This window comes from Rhinichthys klamathensis, unplaced genomic scaffold (assembly GCF_029890125.1).
Source record: "Rhinichthys klamathensis goyatoka isolate OS25496 unplaced genomic scaffold, OSU_Roscu_1.1 h1tg000212l_1, whole genome shotgun sequence".
Taxonomy (NCBI): Eukaryota; Metazoa; Chordata; class Actinopteri; order Cypriniformes; family Leuciscidae; genus Rhinichthys; species Rhinichthys klamathensis.
The window spans coordinates 220754-232382 of record NW_026606737.1 but is presented as its reverse complement, the minus strand read 5'-3'; positions in this window follow the sequence as shown (position 1 = coordinate 232382).

Below are 11629 nucleotides of genomic sequence, written 5' to 3'. Positions count from 1 at the left end.
ATGCAGTCAACCTTTATTTATATAGCACAATTCAGATACAATTCAGATGGTTTCAAAGCAGCTTTGCAGTGATAACAGGAAAATGATGCATTTAGGCTGTTGTTCAGCTGAAGTCATTCAGCGTTGTTTCAGTCCCGCTGTAAAGATCGTCAATTATTAAATTAGTTCATTTAATCTATAAAGCAGTTCTGCAAAAGATGTCATCGTCCAGCTCAGTTCAGTTCTCATACAATAGCGATCAATAATAGTGTTGAATATTAAGTGTCCCCAAACTAAGCAAGCCAGAGGCGACAGTGCAGGAACCCAAACTCCAGTCTAAGGCTAATCGCCCCTTCTAGGAATTGAACTCTGCAAACTCTGGGATACAAACATAGAACATTAACCACTACATCAGACAGCCAAGTGCGGGCTTCATCCCACATAGAGTAACATGGCTGAGTAGTAATTTACTTTAACCATGTTGTCTCAACAACAGACACTGAAATTTTCTCTTTTTACTGAGAAGACGTGGTTTTTGTGCTTATTATGCAATTGTGCTACTATTTGACTCTGCTTGTTGAATGGCAAACAAATTAGCATTAAACCAACTAATTGTTTAGGGTAGTTCATGAAGTGTTGCACATGGATAATTCAGTTCAACAGCGACCATAAAGACTCTACAGTAATTTGGCCTCATTACTGGTTGTCCCCTACTGTCAGCAAAGACAGGGACATTCAGACATTCATTGAGCTCTTCTAAATAGTGGTCTGGCAAAGTGCTCCATTCTTCTGGGCAGCAGACCTGATTGCGTGAGCTTAAAGGGATACTCCACTTTTTTTGGAAATAGGCTCATTTTACAACTCCCCCAGAGTTAAACTGTTGAGTTTTACCGTTTTTGAATCCATTCAGCCAATCTCCGGTTCTGGCGGTACCACTTTTAGCATAGCTTAGCATACATCATTGAAGTGGACAAGACCATTAGCAGTTCTCAAACAAAAATCACCAAAGAGTTTCGATATTTTTCCTATTTAAAACTTGACTCTTCTGTAGTTACATCGTGCACTAAGACCGACGGAAAATGTAAAGTTGCGATTTTCTAGGCTGATATGGCTAGGAACTATACTCTCATTCCTGCGTAATAATCAAGAAACTTTACTGCCGTACCATGAGTGCAGCAGGCGTAATGATATGACGCAGCGCCTGAAAATAGTTCCGTTGTGTTGACGGAAGGTGGCCTATTTTCAGGCGCTGCGTCATATCATTACGCCTGCTGCTCTCATGGTACGGCAGTCAAGTTTCTTGATTATTACGCAGGAATGAGAGTATAGTTCCTAGCCATATCAGCCTAGAAAATCGCAACTTTACATTTTCCGTCGGTCTTAGTGCACGATGTAACTACAGAAGAGTCAAGTTTTAAATAGGAAAAATGTTGAAACTCTTTGGTGATTTTTGTTTGAGAACTGCTAATGGTCTTGTCCACTTCAATGATGTATGCTAAGCTATGCTAAAAGTGGTACCCTCAGAACCGGAGATCGGCTGAATGGATTCAAAAACGGTAAAACTCAACAGTTTAACTCTGAGGGAGTTGTAAAATGAGCCTATTTCCAAAAAAAGTGGAGTATCCCTTTAAACTAATGTGAAACACCAACGCATGGCTCTAGGCTGTGCACAGATGACAGCTCTGAAGTTAAGTTAATTTGTGCTGACTTGTTCTTTAGCATCTTAATTTGCACTGAACGGCTGAGGAGACATTCAGCATTTGGTAAACTACAGCCAAGGCAAATAGATCAGCTGTTTCTCAGACTTGGGCTAAAGTTCCATCATGCCTGGGAGAAGACTGTTAGAGTAATCTGTAGCAGTTAAAAATTAAATGGCAAAAAAACATAATTTGAAATACAGTCATAATATAGAACAATGCAATACAATACGCTAACAATCTTTTCTAAGAAACATTTAGAAACAATATATTTTTTAATTAATTCAATCAAAGTCAAATGTCTGGAATTGACCCGATTGAGCTGTGTGATCTGAAACTGAACAGTGAATGAACACCGGTAAACTGAAGCGCTTTTCTACAAGGTTAATTTGCTCACCTAAACACACGCATAATTGTGAATTTAATTTAATCAAATATATAGACAACATAAACATTACTTAATCTAATGAAAATTAGAGAAATGTACATTTAAACTTGAACTAAGGTATGTGCCAGAATGTGTAAGTCACATTGTGAATGCATTATTTACGTGACAGCACAATAGAACATATCTAAAACACGGACAATGAATAACTAAAGCATTAAAAATTGGTATGACTATTTACACTAATGTAGTGGTAGATACTGTTTGCACAAAGTACAAATAGCATCTTGTTTACACTAAGTGCAAGTAATGATAAATGCTATTCACACAAATTGTAAACAGAATATTTGTAAAGACAAAAAACTGAGCATTGGTGAGGGGCGTTAGCCTTTGATAAGAAGCTTTGACTATTTACACTGCAAAAAGATGCCGCCTAAAAAATTCATACGTTTTCACAATGATATTTGTTTGTTAAATTATGATACATATTTTTTTATTTCTCAAAATTTAGAATAATTTGTCTAAATTTAAAGTATATTCATCAAAACAAAACAAAAAACGAATGTAAAAAGGAACACCTACTTTTGCACATACCCAAAGTAGGTGTTCCTTTTCGCACAGAAATCGCTGTGTATAGACTAAAGGCTGGTTTACACTGCCTCAGCTTTTTGTTGGATTAAGACACTAATCCAACAAAACCTAACAACCACTGGAATTTGTTGGGACAGTGGGAACTTAAGCCTTAGGAGCTGAAAGTCCTTAAAGGAGTTTGAAATGAAGAAGACCCGTGGAGAGCAATAATCATCTATGCTTGCAGACTGGTCATTAAACTTTATTGCGTGAATTTTGAAAGGAAGTTCAGCAGATTGGCTTTAGAGGGGACCCAAATTTCAGACAATGCAAAGTAAGAATGCAATAAACATTGGTATGTGTTTCTGAGCACTGAACTTTAACTTTTATCACTTAAAATTACAAGGTTAATGGTGTTGATTGATACGAGTAATGCCCTAGTTTAAGACAAACTTGAGACATTATTTGAAAATCAAACATCAATGAACAGTAGGTGTGATTTCGTTGATATAAACTTCTTCCACCTCGACACAAGTAAAAGAGCAAGTCGCTTCTAAAGGCTATTGTTACAAGTTCCAGTCTGGTGCTAAAATCCGAAGGCATTTCTTTTCACGGTGCAAAGTTATGGAGCCACATGGCTTTCAGTTTCAACCCTCTGGTTGAGGAGTGGGGGTAAAAGGTGCGAAGTCTCAACCCAAAGTGACCTCTTCAATTGAACAGGGGTCCTCAACATTTGTCAAGATTCTTTGCGTTGTTAAAACGTCAACCCTTCCTCCTCCATATTTAATGTATTCAAAAGCAGGTCGTGCCACTGAATGCTGTGCTGACATTGTCCTTTCATGAGTTCAAGTTTGCTAAGTGTGGCATCTGCACCATGTGGCTTTCTATTATGTGTATGTGATTGCACAGCCTTTCAACTGCTAAAGCATAAAATAGAGCCGTTGTCTGCCAAAGCAGGTGTGAACGATGAGCACTGAGGTGTAAATACTTTAACCCAATTACATGCTAGCCTTCCCCCCATTATGGCTGCTTAGTTGGACAACATGATTGTTTCAGAAATTTCTCTGACAAGGTTCATTCAGCTTTTGTGATACTAATGAACTTTAGACTTGGTTACGTAACACACTGTCGAGAAGATCAACACAGTGTTCCTAGCACTTTGGCATGAAAACACATCTTCTTTCACAGTTTAGACATGACCAATTTGTTTTACAAAAAATACATCTATGTATACCTTCTTGGCCAAAGCAAATATCTTATAAATAAAAAAATATATATTATTACAATAACAGTCTTTTTTTATTTTATTTTTTTATCTTTATTTAATAAGAAATACAATTTACAGACCCAAATCTACAGAGACACTACATGCTTATACATTCATCCTCACATTCATACCCCAAAAACATACATGAGAAAAGGTTTCATATAATTATAATAAACATAGAATATTATTCCATTTTTTGTTATGTTCATCTAATTTATTGTTGCTTTCTGCTATTATCTTTTCTAAAAGAAGATGCGACCTTATAACATTCTTAAAGTAACCTAAACACAAGCATGATGATACTTTTGTTTTAAAAATAAACATTTTCCCTATTAATAAAATGGTATTTATCACAAGCAAACTACCTGTAAAATGACCAAGTACAATAGTTTGAGGTGCTATGGTAAATTCCATTCTAGCCGTCTTTAACCAAACTTGGACACTTGACCAGAATTTATATACTACTGGGCAAAAGTAAAATAAGTGCCATAGGTCTTCCTCTTCTTCCTCACAAAATCTGCAATAAGAATAATTTTCAATGTGATATAAATATAACTTTGTTTTAGTTGCAATTATCTTGTAAAAAAATTTTAGTTGGAATATTCTTGAAACACTACAGTAGTGTTTATAATAATAATAATAGTGTTTGTGGGAAAAAAATCAGGGTCTCTTAAATATTTAAGACAACTACTCGCATCAAAATTGGTTGACATTCAATTTTAAACAACATGACAAAGCAACCAGTCAACCCCAAAACTCACACCCACCCTCTCGGCACATTGTGTACCAGATGGAAGTCATCAACTTTTCCATTCGTGCATGCACAGTCACTTTCTCTGTCCAAGTATTTTTGAGATGCATAATTTTAAACTGCAAATAATGTGCCACTACACTGTTGTCTTGTTGTCCATAAGATGCAACCATTTCTCTAGAAATTCCAAATACCTTTGGAAATTGAGACTGTTTCCTAAAACAGAGGTGCTTTGTGTGTGTGAATGTTTTCATAGAATGTGCTTTCTCCAGGCAAAGCTGACCTATAAACCACGGTGTAACTAAAGGCTTCTGTGAGGCCCCTCGCTGCCCACTCACTGACAGAAGCCTGAACCTGACATCATCAGGAAAAAATGAGTTACATATAGACTGGTTCTCAAAACTTTTTATCGAGTTGATGCTATTTTTATGTATACTTGGCACTTAAAGGGATAATTCTCACACAAAAAAAAAAAAAATCTGTCACTTTTTATTTGTTCCAATCCTGAATGATGTTTTCCCGCTGTGGAACACAAAATATTTTTTGAAGATCGATGGGGTTCAAATAATACTGGATCCCAATGACTTTCACTATACATGATAAAAATAAATATAATTTTTTTCAAAATATCTTCTTTTGTGTTCCACATCTTACACGTTTAGAAAAACACGAGGAAGAATAAATAATGGTTGTTTTTTTTGGGGGGGGGGGGGGGGGTGAACTATCCCTTTAATTTATGAACATACACTATTATACCCTATACATCATATCTCTGACCATTATTTGATATGATGTGTGTTATTCTAACCTTAACGCACAGCCACAATCTAAGACACTTCCCACAAATACGTTTTATTAATTAATTTTTTGGAGTTAAAAAAGTTTTTGGACTTCTCTAGCCTTATCTTGAAACTTGTGGAATTCACAATATTGTCATCCATTGTATAAGAACATGTTTGTGATGTTCCTTATTTGTAAGTTGATTTTAATAAAAGTGTCTTCTACATAAGTAAATTCATTGCAACACTTCCACTCTTGATCTGTAAATCTCACAACGATTGTGCAAGTTTCACTGAGATGTGAATCACACTGGGCCGGGACACTGAAGAATCCCTAACAATTTTAGGACTTTGTGACGGTGCTCACATAATTTACTTACAGATTAGACAAAGCTGTTTGACATCCAAAATACATTATTAGCGACTATTAGCGGATTATCCCACAATACATGTTGTGTATAATTTGGGCAGGGTTAAATGAAAAATGAAAATTCTGTCAGTAATTACTCACCCTCATGTTATTCCAACCCGTTCTAAGACTTTCGTTCATCTTCGGAACACAAACTAAGATATTTTTGATTAAATCTGAGAGCTGTCTCACTCCTCCATAGACTTCTAAGGGATTGAAACTGGCCGGGCCAGAAAAGTTAAAGACATCGTTAAAATAGTCAGAGATAGTTCACGTAGTGTAACTGCACAGCGCTTCTGGGTTGTACGTCACACGTAGGCTCACTATTGGCCAACGCTGGTCATGTGTGTAATGCGTGTGACGTACAACCCTTTTTGAGCACAAAAAGTATTCTTGTCGCTTGATAAACTTAAGATTGAGCCACTGTAGTCACTTGGACTATTTTAACGATGTTTTTAACTTTTCTGGGCCGGCAAGTTTCAATCCCTTAGAAGCCTATGGAGGAGTGATCCAGCAGATTTAATCAAAAATATCTTCATTTGTGTTCCAAAGATGAACGAAAGTCTTACGGGGTTGGAACAACATGAGGGTGAGAAATTACTGACAGAATTTTCATTTTGGGGTGAACTATCCCTTTAAGCTTTCCCTTTAAGTTTCAAAAGCAGTGTTAAAGTTCCCCTACAGTCAATAATTTTATCCCTGAAAACTACTATTTGATCACCAAAATTACATATTCAACATTTTTTTCCTTGAAAAATATTCTTCATGCCTTAAAATAGCTTAAATGTAACTCTCCACCCTTGCGTCATTAATTATATGCGGTTCTATGAATATGCAAATGAGCCCCGCCTCCACCGACCTGCTCCAGCTCAGAGATCCACTCGTTGACGATCACGCGTTGACGTGATTGGTTACAAGGTAGTTTGTGACGTCAGAAACACCAGCGATTTGAAACATTAAAAGCTTGCTCTTCAACACAGGGGGACTTTAAAAGGAAGAAGGAAATAAAGATTATTGTCAACACTAATTTGTTCTAAGTGATAAGATTTGTTCCATTTCACAAACAAGATTCAGGAAATTGAAGACAGAGATAGGCCCTGTCCCAAATGGAACCCTAAGCACTCGCGGTCTTCCTCTGAGTCCGCACTTTCGCGACGTAACGCCGCTTTGAATGTCGGTAAGAAGTCTGCTGTGGAGTCCGCATCAGCGCGGGCTCGGCAAAAGTGCGCATCAAGGGCGCAAATCGACCGCAGAGGCGGCGCTCGCGAGCACCCTTCTGAGATCTAAAAATGACAAATGGGACACACTGCGGTCTCACGGACTTGACGGACACGCGCACGCGGCAGCCATTGTAAGTCCACAAGACCGAAAGTGCACATGAAGTGTGCCATTTGGGATTGGGCCATAGATTCCATGTATTGTTAGGTGTTTCCAGGTTAATAGTATGGTTACCGAAATTTCGGTATTTTTGGGAAATTAGGTGCAAATAAATTGTTAAATTACTGTTTACCAAATGTCCTGGTTTTGAAATGTCCCATTTGTTTCATACTAATTCTTTCTAGTTTGTTCCTCCCTTTTTTTTTTTTTTCAGGTAACTAGACTCAATGGGAAAAGAGCTGTACAAGAAGGAAACTTTTAATGGGGATCTTTGAGAAATTGCTGTTTTAACCCACCCCCCAAACGGCTCTACCTCCAACCATCTGTTACAATGTCGGGGGAGTTTGACACCAGATCTGTCTGTTTCTATGGCTTTTACTTAGGGGGTTGGGGGGTTTCAAGTCTTGTTTTTTTTTTTTTCACCTGGTATCCGAGAAGTACTTGTCTCACTACACTATCCTCCCTTTACCTTTATTGAAATAGGAGATTCACCCCCCACCTCTTCCGTCATCTAACACAAGGGTGAAACAGCCCAAGTGCCCAACCCCCATCCACTGGTTTGTACCCCAACCCCCAAATGGCTAAATCCCTGCCAGAGGGGAACTATACCATTTGCTTGGCCAACCTTCTTTTCTGTTTTAGAGCTTAATGAGTATGTTAACATTCTTTTGTTCGGTTAAAGGAATAGTTTGCTCAAAAATAAAATGTTTACTCACCCCCATTCCAAAATCATGTTATTGTTTCCATCTAACACACAAGGTATGACAGTTCATTGACCTGACAAGCTCTAAAAAGGACAGAAAAAAAAACATTAAAAACCATTCATCCCATCAACTTCAAAGTCTTCTAAAGAAAAACAATATAGAACTTTTAGGTTGGCATTTATATATATCTTCACCTCTCAAACCAATGCAATCTTACATCAATGACCGCAACCCTGGTGAATCCATGTGCATTTTATAAACCTGAATTTAAATACAAACGAGATTGTGGCAGAATGGAAGATCATTAGTGAATAAATACTTACATTTTAGTTTGATCCCCACACAAAGGGTTCTTCAAAATTTATCCTTGTGTTCCACTGAAAAAAATAAAAGCAACTTCAATTACAATTACAATCCCAATGTCAAAGTGGAAAACACTCATCAATTCAGGAGTGGATTACTTAAAAAAAATCATAATTCTGATTTTAAGAAGACAATAAGAAATTTTCAAATCAGAAAAATTACAGGTGTAAGACGGAGGGTAAAAGTATTTTATGTTACAGTAAAGTAAGCGGTAGTTGGTAAAGCACAAATTAGGCTTAACAACACAGGTGGTAAACATTACGGCAGTTGGCACCTATTTCACTTCCCTGCAGAACTGTAAATGAAGCTCTAACAACTGTGTGTATGTTTATGGCATTAGTTAATTACTAGCATTGAATGGCGACTGCAACTTAAGGTGTTTTAGGCCATTTGTGTTTATTAAATAATAACCAACCTCTGGGAAAAACTGCAGTGGAGGTTCACTTTAGGATGCAAGTGATTAGATCCGCACATGTTTCGAATATGGAAGTTTGTTTTATTGTCAAAAGCGTTGTGGTTAGCAGTAAAAATACCATGAAACAAACCACATTAGACAGTTGCATTTATCTGACTGGCAGGCTATCAGATTCTTCTATGACCCAGCACTTTAAGAGACTTGTTTGAAATAGATTTCTTAATTGCTCTGGCAAAAGAAAAAAGGTCCCTGAGCCAAAGAATCTTCTGTAAAATTACCGCTGGTCTATAGTTAACAGAAACGGATGCATAGCGTAGAGAATATTATGACAAAGGCGCAATAAAAGGCTTGACATATTGTTTAGGGATAATTATTTCTTGAATGTTGTTAGTTTGTGATGAGCAATTAGCTCAGTCTCAGTCATTCTGTTGGTATGGCACTGGGATAAAAAGTATGAAGTTGAGTTTTTTTTTGTGTTTTAAATATATTTCTGTAGTTTTTCTGCAAAGATAAAGATGAAAATAGTGCATTAAACGAGCATCCCTCACATTGCCTTACAAATGTAAATTGTCTGCATTTGTTCATCTGATTGGTTAATGCTGCCAGAAGCCACAGCAGGGCTGCGTTCAGCCCCGACAAAACGTTGCACAATGTTTTTTAAACAGAAACGGTGATGCGTTGAACACACTGTTCTGATGACTCAAGAGTTGCAACTATGGCAGCTGAGAAAGGCCATTCTTTGTGTTCTTTGTGAAGAATTTTCGGAGCCTGATTTATTCGGTATAAATGTTTAATACTACAAAATATGCCCGATGTTACAGTTACTGCACTTGCCGCCCAGAACACAAGAGAACATCCCAATCGAGTGAAGGGATTGCTGAAACTGTAATGGAAGCACACATCTTACCTAATTCAGACTAAAACACATCTATTTAGCCTCACATACTGACTTTATTTGTAATTCACTGTTTTAATACCCTGTATTTTCTTTCTCATTTTTAGGAAAAGCACTTAATTACCATTGTTTATTTCTATACCAAATGTCATACACTTGCAATGAAGCTAAAAATATAAACAACTACATCATTATGTTGATATCCTATATTTTTACAATAAAACTTACGACAAACATGTCTTCTAATATCCTCAGTTGTTGCGTATACCGAGTTGCATCGAACACATTTGTAAATTACTTTCCTTGAACCCATTGTGCGAGTTCACTTTAATACCGCGTGCTTTATATACATGTTGCTGCTGATTGGACTGCAGTTCTGACACACCCACCAAACAAGAGAAAACGTATCTCAAACCCCGTTGCACACCGGTGCACGCCGTTTCCAGGAAACATGACGTTCAACCCGGAAACCGTAGCAAAAGTCTTCGAAAGTTGGGTGCACTGTTTCTACATAAAGTTGTAATTGAAGATTACAGGCAACTATACGTCTTATCAAATCACACTTGGTAGAATTGAATATGTGTTGATCTGTTAAAAACATACCCAGAACTCAGAAAGGGAAGCCCCCCTTAAAGCCTCATCCTGTGGAAAACGCAATGGAGGAAAGATCTTCAATAACAACAACTTCCGAGCACCATCCTCGGCAGGAAAAGGGAAAGCTGTTGGTTACATACAATGACACGTTACATTCAGGCAATGCTTTTAAAGATATTTCTTTTCCTCCTTCCTTTCTATAAACAGGGTTTCAAATGTATTAAATAAATGTAAAAAAAAATGGAATTGTTTGTAAGGATTGACAGTAAATGTCTTCCTTGTACATAACATGCATTGAGAAAATGAATAGTGGGATGAGTAAGTTGTTCCATAATCATTTGTCATGACTAACTGACGGAACAAATAATCATATTGAAACAGCCGTGATTTATCGTCCAGATCTATATTTTCAGTTTTGTTTATTGTCTGGGCCAAAGTGAAGAGGGAAGCAAAAATCTAAAATGAAATCCAGTAAAACTTAAGAGGAAAAAGGAAGAATGACAATACATGAAAAACTGCATGCAATATCGTTGAAAAAAAAAAACCCACATTAACAATGGTTCATTGAAATAAACGTAGCAAGCAACGGAACATTTTTCAAACAATTTGAGTTTTTCAATGACTCATTTTTTAAACACTGACACAGTTAGGACCTGTAAAATATATAGTCACCAAAATGCAATCCTGTACAACGCCTGATACTGGCTATGTTGAAATACACCCTTGTAATGTGATTAAGACAGTACTGCGATTGATGGGATAGTTCACCCCAAAATAAAAATGTTATATTCATTAACTCACCCTTACATCATTGCAAACCTGTTTGACTTCCTTTCTTCTATGGAACACAAAAAAATATATTTTCCCAAGTCATGTAAACATTTTAATCAAGGTTAGGTAGTTCCTTAATTTGATTATCGAAAATAATCTGAATACTCAACACACTCTTATGGCAATTTGTAACTATTTTACGTTTCTGCAAATTGGTGGCTAAGTCGTACAATGTTATTTGTACGTTTTTGTATGATCTGTTAAAAATCGTACTAATCAAAAATACAAAACTGGAGTGAACATCCCAAACACCCAGATTGGGCTCAGGTGCAGGACAACAAAGTAACATAAACGAAAAAAAGAGGCGTAAAGTCCGCACACTGAAAATACACAATAGCTTTATATTGTTAATAGCTTATTTTCACAATGTGTGCCTGATGAAGACCTGATGGTCAAAACGTTGTGCTATTAATAAATTCATTTTTTTGTGACGCTTCTTCTTCTTACTAATCACATCGCACAAATTCATACAAAACTGCCACCTCATAAAAGTCAAGTTTTGTACCTTCAAGTTTTATGATATAAATCCATTTACATGCTAAATAAATAGGCTAATAAAATAGTTTAAAAAACAGAACACTTAGAACTGATATTGGCATAAGGATCAATCTTA